This window comes from Aotus nancymaae, unplaced genomic scaffold (assembly GCF_030222135.1).
Source record: "Aotus nancymaae isolate 86718 unplaced genomic scaffold, 86718_ANA_hifiasm-v0.15.2.pri h1tg000040l, whole genome shotgun sequence".
Lineage (NCBI taxonomy): Eukaryota > Metazoa > Chordata > Mammalia > Primates > Aotidae > Aotus > Aotus nancymaae.
In genome coordinates this window covers 99,627,828-99,640,779 of record NW_026988454.1, presented here as the reverse complement: position 1 = coordinate 99,640,779, position 12,952 = coordinate 99,627,828, and the positions used below count along the sequence as shown (strand labels likewise).

The 12,952-nt window shown below is 37.4% G+C and overlaps 1 pseudogene; it reads left to right on the top strand.

Moving 5' to 3' along the window:
- The window catches only part of LOC105730510 (COP9 signalosome complex subunit 4-like), a 40,705-nt pseudogene extending 29,297 nt beyond the window's left edge, over positions 1-11,408 (top strand).
- The last annotated feature ends 1,544 nt before the right edge of the window (positions 11,409-12,952 follow it).

The window sequence follows — 12,952 nt, the reverse complement described above, 5'->3', positions numbered from 1 at the left end:
CCTATGCTGGAAGCTCAGGACATAAAGCAAGACAGGACATTAGGCATGACAGGCTGCATCTCATCCAAGGCACTCACACACACCCCCACATGGAAACAATGTAGACACATCAATTCACCTAATGTACACATCTTTGAGATGTGGAGAAGACTGGTGCATCCAGAGAAAAACCTATGCAGAGATGGGGAGAACATGCAAGCTCCACACAGACAGTGGCACAGATGGGAATTGGTTGTTGTTGTTGTTTTCATTCCGAATTAATGTTGTAATGAAACTATGTTGAACAAAATGGCGTTGTTCAGGGACTTATTCTTTTCCTCTCTCTGTCTCTCCTTTCTCTCTCTCTCTCTCTCACTCTCTCTGTGTATGTGTTTATGTATTTATACAGTTTTCTGATTATTTTTCCTCAGATATTTAGAATAAACAAGTGGAGACAATGAATATTAAATTATTGTGACAGTATTTTCCTATCAATTTAACATGTACTGCAGGCATGTTATGAAGATTGAAACTCACTCAATAAAAATAATTCACAGAAACATGAGTTTCTATAAGAGGTGTTATTAAATGACAAAATATAATTTACTAAAAAATTCACAACTAAAGGCAAGAATATTTAAGATCATTGTATAATTATGAAATTATGAAAGACAAAGATAGATGATACACGAATGACAAAATGTTGATAGGCTGACAGACTGCTACAAAATTATGAAATGGATCTTAAGCAACAGCAAAGATTTCAACCAATTATAGAGCACCTACTTTGGCCAAGAATATATAAGTATCGCAACAGTCCCATGTGATTGATATTATTTACCTAATTTTTAACTAGTGAAATTTTGAACTAATGTTTAAACTAGTATTTCCATTATGCTTCAGAGACTGATTGTTAATCCCTGTGTTCAAACACTACCAGTTATCCTCCAAAATTCAGATATCTTCTTCCATTCAAAGAACATTATAGCTGTGTACAAGCTCTTCAATTGGAGACAATATAAAATATTAGATTGTACAGACCTAGATAATGTCTCCAGAATATATATAATATCATAGCAAGTACTAGCCTAAAATTATCCTGTATTATTGTAATACGAGATAATCTAGTTTGAAAATTCTTTACGTTTTATAATACTCCCTATTATCTTGGGCTATCAGGGAGTATCCCACAAATTTCAACCACTTTTTTTTCCATAAAGACAGAAGAAAAAAAAAATCAACACACTACTGTAGGCTCATTGGGACTCCTTACATTGAGCAGGAATTGTATTTTAAGTCATTAAGACTATTGACTATATAGTTTAAGGCAAAGTGACAAAGATACCTGAGTATGCCTATCAGCAAATATGTGGACACACACACACGCACACACACACACATATAGGTACTTTCTTTTTTTGTACAAATCTCCACATATGATTTTACTGCTCAAGGATAAATACTTGATTTGGAAAAATATCAATGATAAATAATCAATAACACAGTAGCTTTCTTACCCAACCAACAACAAAGAAAACATTTCAATAGCAACCCAATTGTTCTGTAATGTCAATTTCTGAAACTATGCTATCTTTGCCCCAAGTTTATCTTTTAATTTATGAATACACTGATAAGAAAATAACTACTTCAAACATCTTTGTGTCTGGCCTAGACCGTAGCTGTTGTGCACACATATACAACATACTAACACATACTACACATTTCATAGCTGTCAAGGTGTCAACTGAATAAATCGTGCATTAGATAAATAACAAAAATTCTCCCTAGAATCCCCAGACAGTATCACACGTCTATACACAGTAAAATAAGTAATGAGATATTTTCTATTTTTCCCTTCCCTTTTTGTCATCATATAATGCTTATTCATTTATGATTATTCCGGGATGATAACAATAAATAGTACAATATAATGAACAGCAGAATTTTTTATAGAAAACTCTTAAAATATAATATAGACATGGAACTTAATCTAGTTGAGGAAATCTATCCCTTTCAATGTTTTCTCTCATCGTCTATTTGAAAGTATTTTTATGTAATGCTTGGGATTTCTCACTCCAGAATTATTTGGTCTCCTGTGAATCATGGAGAGATTTTATGCCAGAAGAATATAGACAGCAGAAAGACATTATCCTTGAGCCAAGTACCATTCTGAGTCATTCTCTTTGTTTCCTGGTAACAAAGCTGAACCAAATGAGGCACAGAAGTCATACTCAAAATATTGAAATATCTTTTTCTTCAGTAAACAAAGACTAAAATTGAAAAAATAACCTCCACAAAATCTCAGTATCCCCTACTGTTAGCTTTTCTCTCTGCAGTAATATCTGGCCTTCTCAGTTCACATATCCATTCAGCAATCAAAAGTAGAAGTGGTCACTAATTTTACTATGGTGGACAAAAAGATACGCTCAATGGGCCAGATATTGTTTTCTTCATCGTGAAGTTAAGCATCCATTTTGGAACTTCTAAAGATGCTATATAATATTTTCCATCTTTTCTACAATATATTCTCTATTCAAGACTCAAGATTATTCCCAGAAGCGTAAATGAGAGAGAATATGAATATTCATTTGTACAAAATCATCATGCAAAAAAAGCAAAGTTTTTAGTTTGGGCGGAAAAATACAATTTGATTATGTACTTATGTTTCCAGTATCAGTATTTATTCTTCACTTTTTTTTTTTTTTTTTTTTTTAGAGGAAGTATCTCTCTGTTACTGGAGTGCAGTGGCACCATCTTGGCTCACTGAAAGCTCTGCCTCCCAGATTCAAGCAAGTCTCCTGCCTCAGCCTCCTGAGTAGCTGGGATTGCAGGTGTGTGCCCCGATGCCCAGCTAATTTTTTGTACTTTTAATAAAGATGGGATTTCACCAGTGTGGCCAGGCTGGTTGCAAACTCCTGACTTCATGATCCACCCCCCTCAGCCTCCCAAAGTGCTAGCATTACAGTCACGACCCACCGCGCCTGGCCTTTCACTTTTATAATCTGTATAGTTATTGAGTATGTGATTTAAAGAGTAATTCTAGAGCGTCCATATTTTCACCAGCTAGTCATTTAAGCAAAACAAACATTGTTCATCAGTTTAGCAAGTTGAATATACATTGGCACCAATGGAGGAAAAGTAAGAAACACTGATCCTAAATGTCCTCTCATTTTCCTTCATGCTACAATTTATAATGTAATATAATGGCTTATTATTCTGTAAAAAGTAATTCAGATCAACGCCTATTTGGTTTATCCACAACTCCGACACCTTTAGGAACAAAATATACCTTTATATTTTTATCTGATGCAAATATTCAATCTTGTTTTAAAATGTCTAATAAGAATTATAGCAAAAAAATTACTAATATATTTTCCTCACAAACAAATATCAATTGTGACTAAAACTTTTGGGTAATTAGTACTTGGCACATAGATGGTGGCAATGAGCTGATAGATTCATAGCATAGATAATGCCAATAACTATTCAACTTAAAGTATCTAAATTTATCTTTAGCAAAATCTCAATTTAAGAATACTGGACTTATTATTAAAAATATAAATCACATAATTGTTACTCTCTGTACCACTGTATGTGTTCATATATTATAAATCTTATTTTATTTGCCTTTTTTAACTAAAGAGTGTTTGCTCTCAGTTATTTAAAAATTCATAAAAAATAAAAATTTGTGTGCAAAATGACCTTCTATAAAATAGCATATAAAGTGAATGGCTTATTGATGATCTTCTCAAATATACCTTCATATTCCTCTATTTTCTAATTTATGTAGGAATAACTTAATATTAAAATATAATAAAAGTACATTAAAATTAAATATAAAGTAGTGCATACTAGTAATTAAAGGTTACGTTGTTTAGTATATCCAGTAAAAATTTCCTTGAAACATTAAGAAAAAATAAAGACTTTCCAATACAAACAAAAGTTGAGGCATTTTATCAACACCAGACCTGTACTACAAGAATTGCAAATAGGAGTTCTTCCATCTGAAATAAAAGGATGTTAATGAGGAAATGAGCAATTATCTAAAGGTACAAAACTCAATGGTAATAGTAAGTCTAGAGAAAAGGACAGAACACTATAACTTGTAATTGTGGTGTGTAAACTACTAATATCTTGAGGAGAAAAACTAAAAGATGAATGATCAAAATAAAAGCTAAACTGACTTTTCAAGACACAAACATTACAATAAGATAAAAATAGAAACCGCAAAAGGTAAAATGTGGAAGGATAAAGTCAAAGTGCAGCATTTTTATTAGTATTCTCTTTGCCTGTTTGCTACATTGTCTGTGGATGTCATCAGTGTTAAGCTGCCATAAGTTTAAAATTATGGGTTTTAAGATATTACTCATAAGCCTCACGGTAACATCAAATCAAAAAATATAAAACAGATATCAAAAAAATAAAAAAGCAACAAATTAAAACATACCACCAGAGAAAATCATCTTCACTAAAAGAAAAACAAAAAACAAACAAACAAAAAGGAATAGAACATCACAAAACAACCAGAAAAAAAAAATGGAATGACAGGAGTAAGTCCTTACTTATCAATTATACTTATAATGTTGATTATAAATGGATGAAAACTCTCCAATTGAAAGATATACAGTTGCTGAATGGATTTTAAAAGCAAGACCCAATGATCTATTGCCTATAAGAAACATACTTCACCTATAAAGACTCACTTAAACTGAAAATAAAAGAATCAAAAAATATATATTCCATGCAAATGGAAACAAAAAAGAGAGCAGAATTAGCTATACTTAGACAAAATAGATACGAACATGGAAAGTATAAAAAGAGACAGAAATGTTATTATATAATGATAAAGCAATCACTTTAGCAAGAGGTTATAACAATTATTAACATATATATGCACTCAACACTAGAGCAAACAAATGTTTAAAGCAAATATTATTAGAGCTGAAGAAGGAGAAATAACCCAAAACAACAATAGCTGGATACTTCGACACACAATTTTTAGCATTGGACAGAACATCTAGAGAGGAAATCAATGAAGAAACAGTGAAGTTAATCTGCACTATAGACCAAATGGACCTAACAGATATTTGCAAAACATTTCATCCAATAGCTTCAGAGTACACAATATTTTTCTCAACACAAGAATTGCTATCAAGAATAGACCATATAGGCCACAAAACAGGTCTTTAAAAATTCAAATATATTGAAATCATATCAAGTATCTTATGTAACCACAATGAAATAAAACCCCAAATTAATAACAACAGGAACTTTCAAAACTATACAAACACATGTAAACAATACACTCTTGAATGTGCCTTGGATTAAAAAAACTTAAGTAGGAAATTAAAAAAAAAATACTGAAACAAATGATAATGGTAATAATGTACCAAAATCGGTGGTATACAGCAAAAGCACTATTAAGTGAAAAACTTATAGCTATAAGTGCCTACATAGAAAAGAAAAAAACTTCAAATATACAACCTATGGATATATCTTAAAGAACTAGAAGACAAGAGCAAACCAAACCTAAAATTAGTAGGAAAAAATTTTTTGAAATTAGATCAGAAATAAATGAAACTGAAATGAAGAAAGTAATATAAAAGATCAACAAAATGAAAAGCTGGTTTTATGAAAATATAAGCAAAATCAACAAAGGTTTAGCAGACTATGAAAAAAAGAAAGCTGAAATAAAATCAAAGAAGAAAAAGAGGACATGACAACTGAAATTGCAGAAATTCAAAGGATCATTAAAAGCTATTAGCAACTATATGTCAATACACTGAAAAACTTAGAAGAAATAGATACATTCCTAGACACATACAACCTACCAAGATTGAACTACGTGGAAATCTTCTTTTTTTTTTTTTTGAGACGGAGTTTTGCTCCTGTTACCCAGGCTGGAGTGCAATGGCGCAATCTCAGCTCACCGCAACCTCCATCTCCTGGGTTCAGGCAATTCTCCTGCCTCAGCTTCCTGAGTAGCTGGGATTACAGGCACGCACCACTATGCCCAGCTAATTTTTTGTATTTTTAGTGGAGACAGGGTTTCACCATGTTGACCAGGATGGTCTCAACCTCATGACCTCGTGATGCACCCGCCTCGGCCTCCCAAAGTGCTGGGATTACAGGCGTGAGCCACCGAGCCCGGCCCACTACGTGGAAATCTAAAACCTGAACAGAAAAGAATAAGTAAAATGTTTGAAACTATAATAGTCTCCCAACAACAAAAAACCCCCCAGTACCAATAGCTTCACTGATGAATTTTAACAAACATGTAAGGAAGAATTAATACCAATTCTATTCAAACTTTCTGAAAAATAGAAGAGGAGGGAATACATCCAAACTCATTCTATGTTGTCTGTATTAGTCTGTTTTCATGCTGCAGATAAAGACATACCCAAGACTGGCCAACTTACAAAAAGAAAAAGAAAAAAAGAGGGTTAATGGACTTTACAGTTCCGCGTGGCTGGGGAGGCTTCGCAGTCATCACAGAAGAGCAAGTCACATCTAATGTGGATAGCAGCAGGCAAAGAGGGAGTTTCAAACTCCCATTTTTAAAACCATCAGATCTCCTGAGACTCATTCACTATCATGAGAACAGTGCAGGAAAGACCTGCCCCCGTAATTCAATCACCTTTGACCAGGTTCTTCCCACAATGCATGGGAATTGTGGGAGTTACAATTCAAGATGAGATTTGGATGGAAACACAACCAAACCATATCATTCCACCGCACCCCCTCTAGCCATGACTGAAAGAGACCAACATAGAGCTTGGGCCGTGGCTTCAGAGGGTGCAAGCCTTGGCAGCTTCCATGTGTTGAACCTGCAAGTGTGCAGAAGTCAACAGTTGAGTTTTGGATACCACGACCTAGATTTCAGACACTGTATGGAGACACATGGATGTCCAGGCTTAAGTCCTGGACCAAATCTTATGTCCTCATATTTCAAAACAAATCATGCTTTCCTAACAGTCCCCAAAAGTCTTAACTTATTTTAGCATTAATTCAAATTTCCACAGTCCAATGTCTTATCTCAAACAAACAAGTCCCTTCTGCCTATGAGTTTGTAAAATCAAAAGCAAGCTAGTTATTTCCTAGATTCAATGGGGGTACAGGCACTGGGTAAATATAGCCATTCTGAATGGGAGAAATTAAAAACAAAGGGGCTACAGGCCCATGCAAGTCTAAAATCCAGTGATGTAGTCAAATCTTAAAGCTCCAAATGATCTCCTTTGATTCCATGTCTAACATCTGGGTAATGTTGATGTAAGAGGTGAGTTTCCATGCCCTTGGGCATCTCTGCCTCTGTGGCTTTGCAGAATACAGCCCCCTTCCTGGCTGCTTTCATGGGTTGGCATTGAGTGTCTGTGGGTTCTCCAGGTGCACAGTGTAAGCTATCAGTGAATCTACCTTACTGTGGTGCTGCAGCAAACTTATGCCTGGACATCCAGCTGTCTCCATACATCCTCTGAAATCTAAGTGGTGGTTTCCAAAACTCAACTGCTGACTTCTGTGTACTCACAGGCTTAACATCACATGGAAGCTGTCAAGGCTTGAGGCTTGCAACCTCTGAAGCCACCTCCCAAGCTCTATGTTGGCCTCATTCAGTCATGGCTAGAGCAGCTGGGAAGCAAGGAACCAAGTCCGTAGGCTACATACAGCATGGGGACCCTGGACCTAACCCACAAAACCACTTTTTTCTCCTAGGCCTCTGGGTCTGTGATTGGAGGGACTTCCATGAAGACCTCTGACACACCCTGCAGACATTTTTCATTGTCTTAGGGGTAACATTTGGCTAATCGTTACTTATGCAAATTTGTGCAGCTGGCTTGAAGTTCTCCTCAGAAAATGGAATTTTGTTTTCTATCACATTGTCAGGCTACAAGTTTTCTGAACTTTTATGCTCTGCTTCCCTTATAAAATGGAATGCTTTAACAGCACCCCCAAGTCACATCTTGAATTTGTGGCTTAGAAATTTCTTTTGCCAAATACCCTAAATCATCTCTCTCAAGTTCAACATTTCACAAACCTCTAGGGCAGGGGAAAAATGCTCCCAGTCTCTTTGCTAAAACGTAACAGTAGTCACCTTTACTTCATTTCCCAACAAGTTCCTCATCTTCATCTGAGACCACCTCATCCTGGATCTCATTTTCCACATAATTATCAGCATTTTGGTCAAAGCCATTCGAGAAGTACCTAGGGAGTTCCAAATTTTCCCACAATTTTCTGTCTTCTTCTGAGCCCTCCAAAGTGTTTCAACCTCTGCCTGTTACACAGTTCTAAAGTTGCTTCCACATTTTCAGTTATCTTTTCCACAGCGCCCCAGTGTATTTGCATCAATTTATTATATTAGTCCATTTTCATGCTGCTGATAAAGACATACCCAAGACTGGGAAATTTACAAAAGAAAGAGGTTTAGTGGACTTACAAGTCTACATGGCTGGGGAGGCCTCACATTATGGTAGAAGGCAAGGAGGAGCAAGTCACATTTTATGTGGATGGCAGCAGTCAAAGAGAGAGTTTGTGCAGGAAAACTCCCATTTTTAAAACCATCAGATCTCCTGAGACTCATTCACTATCAGGAGAACAATGCAGGCAAGATCCACCCCCATAATTCAATCACTTACCACTGGGTTCCACCCACAACACATGAGAATTCTGGAAGTTACAATTCAAGATGAGATTTGGGTAGAGACGCACCCAAACCATATCACTGCCAGTATTATCCTGATATCAAAACTAGACTGAGACACATAAAAACAAAACAAAACAACAAAAAACTGCAGATTGATATCTCAGATGAACCTTGACACAGAAATTCTAAACAAAGTTCTAGCAAACAGAATTCAGCAACACATTAGAAATATCATTTACTATGACCAAGTGGGATTTATCCCTGGAATGCAAGAATAATTCAACAAATTCAAATTAATCAATGAGATAAATTATATGAACAGTATGAAGGACAAAAACCATACAATCATTTCAATTGATGCTGAAAAAGCATTTGTAAAATTCAACATTCATTCATGTATAAAACCTTCAAAAAATTGTGGGTAGAAAGAACATACCTCTACACAATAAAGCCATATGTGGCTGACTCAGCTAGTATCGTATTAAACAACAAAAAACTGAAAGCCTTCCTTCTAAGATAAGCAACACAACAAGGATGTCCACTTTCACTGCTGTTGCTCAACATAATACTGGAAGTCCTAGCTAGAGCAATTACACTAGAGAAAGAAATAAAGGTCATCCAATCGGAAAGGAGGTTGTTAAACTATACTTGTTTGCAGGTTGCATAATTTTATTTTTGGAAAAACCTAAAGACTATGAAAAAAATTATTACAAATGATAAATTTTGTAAAGTTTTAGAATATAAAATCAGCACCAAAAATCAGCAGCATTTCTATATGCCAACAGAGAAGAATCTGAAAAGAAAATCAAGACAATAATCTCATATACAATACTAAAAACAAAATAAAATACCTAGGATTTAAGTTAACTAATAAAGTGAAAGATCTCTGTGAGAAAAGCTTTAAAATATTAATGAAGGATATTGAGGAGAACATAAAAAATAGGAAGATATTTCATGTTCATGGATTGGAGGAATATGCATTGTTAAAATGTCCATACCACTGAAAGCAGTCTGCACATTCAATGCAATCCTTATCAAAATACCCATTATATTATTCACAGAAATAGAAAAAAACATTAAACTTTATGTGGAACCATAAAAGACTCAGAAATAGTCAAACATATCCTAAGCAAAAAGGAAGAAAAGAAATTAATGAATTATGTTAGCTGACTTCAAATTATACTATAGAGCTAAAGTAACCAAAACAGCATGATACTGGCCTAAAAACAGACACATAGACCAATGGAACAGAATAGAAAACTCAGTGACATATATGTATGTGTGTGTGTGTGTGTGTATATATATATATATATAAAACTTATTTTTGACAATGGTGCTAAGAACATACATTGGGAAAGGGACAGTTTCTTCAATAAATGGTGCTGGGAAATCTGGATATCCATATGCAAAAGATGATGCTAGACCACTGTCTTTCACCATATGCAAAAATAAAATCAAAATGAATTTTAAAGACTTTAGTCTCAGACCTAAAACTAACTAAATGAAAACATTAGGGAAATTCTTCAGGACATTGAAGTGGACAACAGTTTCTTGAGTAATACCCCATTAGAAGAGGTAACTGAAGCCAAACTGAACAAATGGGATCACATCAAGTTAAAAAGCCTCGGCATGGCAAAGGAAACAATCCACACAGTACAGTGATAACCCACATATTGGAAAAAAATTGCAAACTCTTCATCTTTTTGATTAATAACCAGAATATATAAAGAGCTCAAAAAACTCAATGGGAAAAAATACAATAATCTGATTTTAAAATAGGCAAAATACCTGAATAGACATTTCTCAAAAGAAGACACACAAATGGCTAAAAGGTGTATGAAAAGATGCACAACAACATTATCATTATAGAAATGCAAATCAAAACCATAACAAGATATCATCCCACCCCAGTTGAAATGGCTTTTATCTAAAATAGAGGCAATCCCAAATGCTGGCCAGGTCACTGAGAAAAGGATCATAAAAAAGATCTTTATAAGCGGTTCTCATAAGGATCTGGCTGGCGACTATCGTCAGATCTGGGAAAAAGCCACTCAGCGAAAGCTTTTGTGGAAGCAATGATAAATGAGGATGTTAGTCTCATGATCTCATGGCCGTTGTTGACTGATTTTTGCACACATCTCCCTAACCTGCCTGATGGCACAGCCAAACAAATCTATCGCTTCACCTTGGAAAAGATCCAGCCTAGAGTCACTTCATTTGAGGAGCAGTTTGCTTCCATAAGGCAGCATCTTGCATCCATATATAAGAAAGAAGAAGATTGGAGAAATGCCGCCCAAGTGTTGGTGGGAATTCCTTTGGAAACAGGACAAAAGCAATACAATGTAGATTATAAATGAGAGACTTACTTGAAGCTTGCTAGGCTATGTCTGGAGGATGATGTTCCAGTCCAGATGGAGGCTTACATAAATTGTGCATCATTGCTTCAGAATGAATCAATCAATGAACAATTACTGATACATTATAAGGTATGCTATGTGTGTGTTCTTGATTATAGAAGAAAATTCATTGAAGCTGCACAAAGGTACAATGAGTTCTCTTACAAGACAATAGTCCACAAAAGTGAAAGACTAGAGGCCATAAAACATGGTTTGCACTGTACCATCTTAGCATCAGCAGGACAGCAGTATTCTCGGATTCTAGCTACTCTTGTGAGGACAAAAAGTGCCAGCAACTTGCTGCCTATGGGATTCTAGAGAAAATGTACCTAGATAGGATCATCAGAGGAAATCAGCTTCATAAAGATTTTTTTTTAACCAGTCTGAGGAGTTAATTAACCAGGAAGGATACTGTTGAAAGGGGCACCCCTGTAAAAATGTACAAAAGGTCTGAGGCTACGTGAAACGAGTGATAAATATGTATAACATGTACATGGAATCCCCCTTCCTTGAGTCCCTCCTCTCCCAGACCTCAGAGGGCATGAGGACTTGGGTGGTAAGTGAAGGGAAGGTAGCACTTTGGCCTCTGGCTTCGTGAGCCCTTGGGGAGGCAGGCCCAGGGCCTAGAGGCCCTTAGAGGGCCAAAGGTGCTCCTTAGGAGGCCCCATGGCCCCAGAGATGAGCTATATTCCCATGTACACACCCCTCTCTGTCTCTAGAGACTGTGACCTCTGTTCTCCCACTGACCCCGCACTCCATGTGAAGCTTGGTCTCGTGGGGGTTGAGGCTTCTGTTCCAGGTTCCATGATCTCGTAGGTGGCTGGTGACGTTATGACCTTTGCCCTCCAGCCCTGGCTTAAAACCTCAGCTCTAGGACCTGGTTAAAGGATGGGGAGATGGTGCTCTGCCCCAGCCCTCCCCTCCCCTCACCTACGAGCAGGAGCTGGGCCAGGGCTCCTAGGTGGGGAACTGGGTCAGTGGGGCCCGCACAAGCGGAGGTGGTGTCCCCGAAAGGGCTTCCGGTGGGGACTTGCTGAGAAGGTAAAGGGTTCCGCGGGCTGCAGCAGGTGGCGGTGGAGGAGCCAAGCGGCCGTAGAGCAAGGGGTAGCAGGTTCCAGACCACAGAGGCGGGCAGCAGCCACGGCCCCAGGTCCAGTTAGCTTCTCACCCACCTCACCTCATAGAACCGGGGTGGCCTCGCCAGGCGTGGGGTGCTGCCAACCAGGTTGGCTCCAGGAAGCCAGCGCAGAGCTCTGATGGGCTAGGGACCAGAAACCCGGGAGGCCTGGGCCTCTCAAACAGCAGGTGAAGGTCCTGGGGCCCAGTGGCGGCGGTGACGGCGGCATCCTCCTCCCTCCACTCTTCCTTTACCCACACGGATTCCTTTTATTATTATTTTTTCTTTACTATTTTATGGGTTTCACACGGATGTATTTACTCCATACTTAAAATAACTCTAGGAGAGAGGATTAATCTTATTTCTATTTTCGAGACGGGAAAACTGAGGTAAAAGAGGGAAAATAACTTGTCCAAAGTCACACAGCTAGAAAGGAGAAGATGCAGTATGTGAACCTGGCCATTGCCTCCTGAGGCTGCACTCGAAACCCCTGTGCCATATGCCTTGCCAACTGGCATAGGTGCCCTCCTTCCTGAGTCGTAAACTGAACAGCGTTGTAGACACTTGGCTCCTACCTCATTCCTGTACCTACTTTATGAAATTGGTGTTTATCACCATTTCACAGCTGGGAAAAATGAGGCAGTCAAAATGTAAATAACTTGCCCATCTGCATAGCTGGGAAGTGCCAGAACAGAGCCAGTATTCAAGCGTTGGTCTGTGGGATCGCTAAAACCCATCCACCTTCTGGGGAGTAACGTGACCTGCCCAAGATCACACAGCTAACTTCAGTCTCCCAGGCTGCTGTGAATCCAGCTCCAGTAT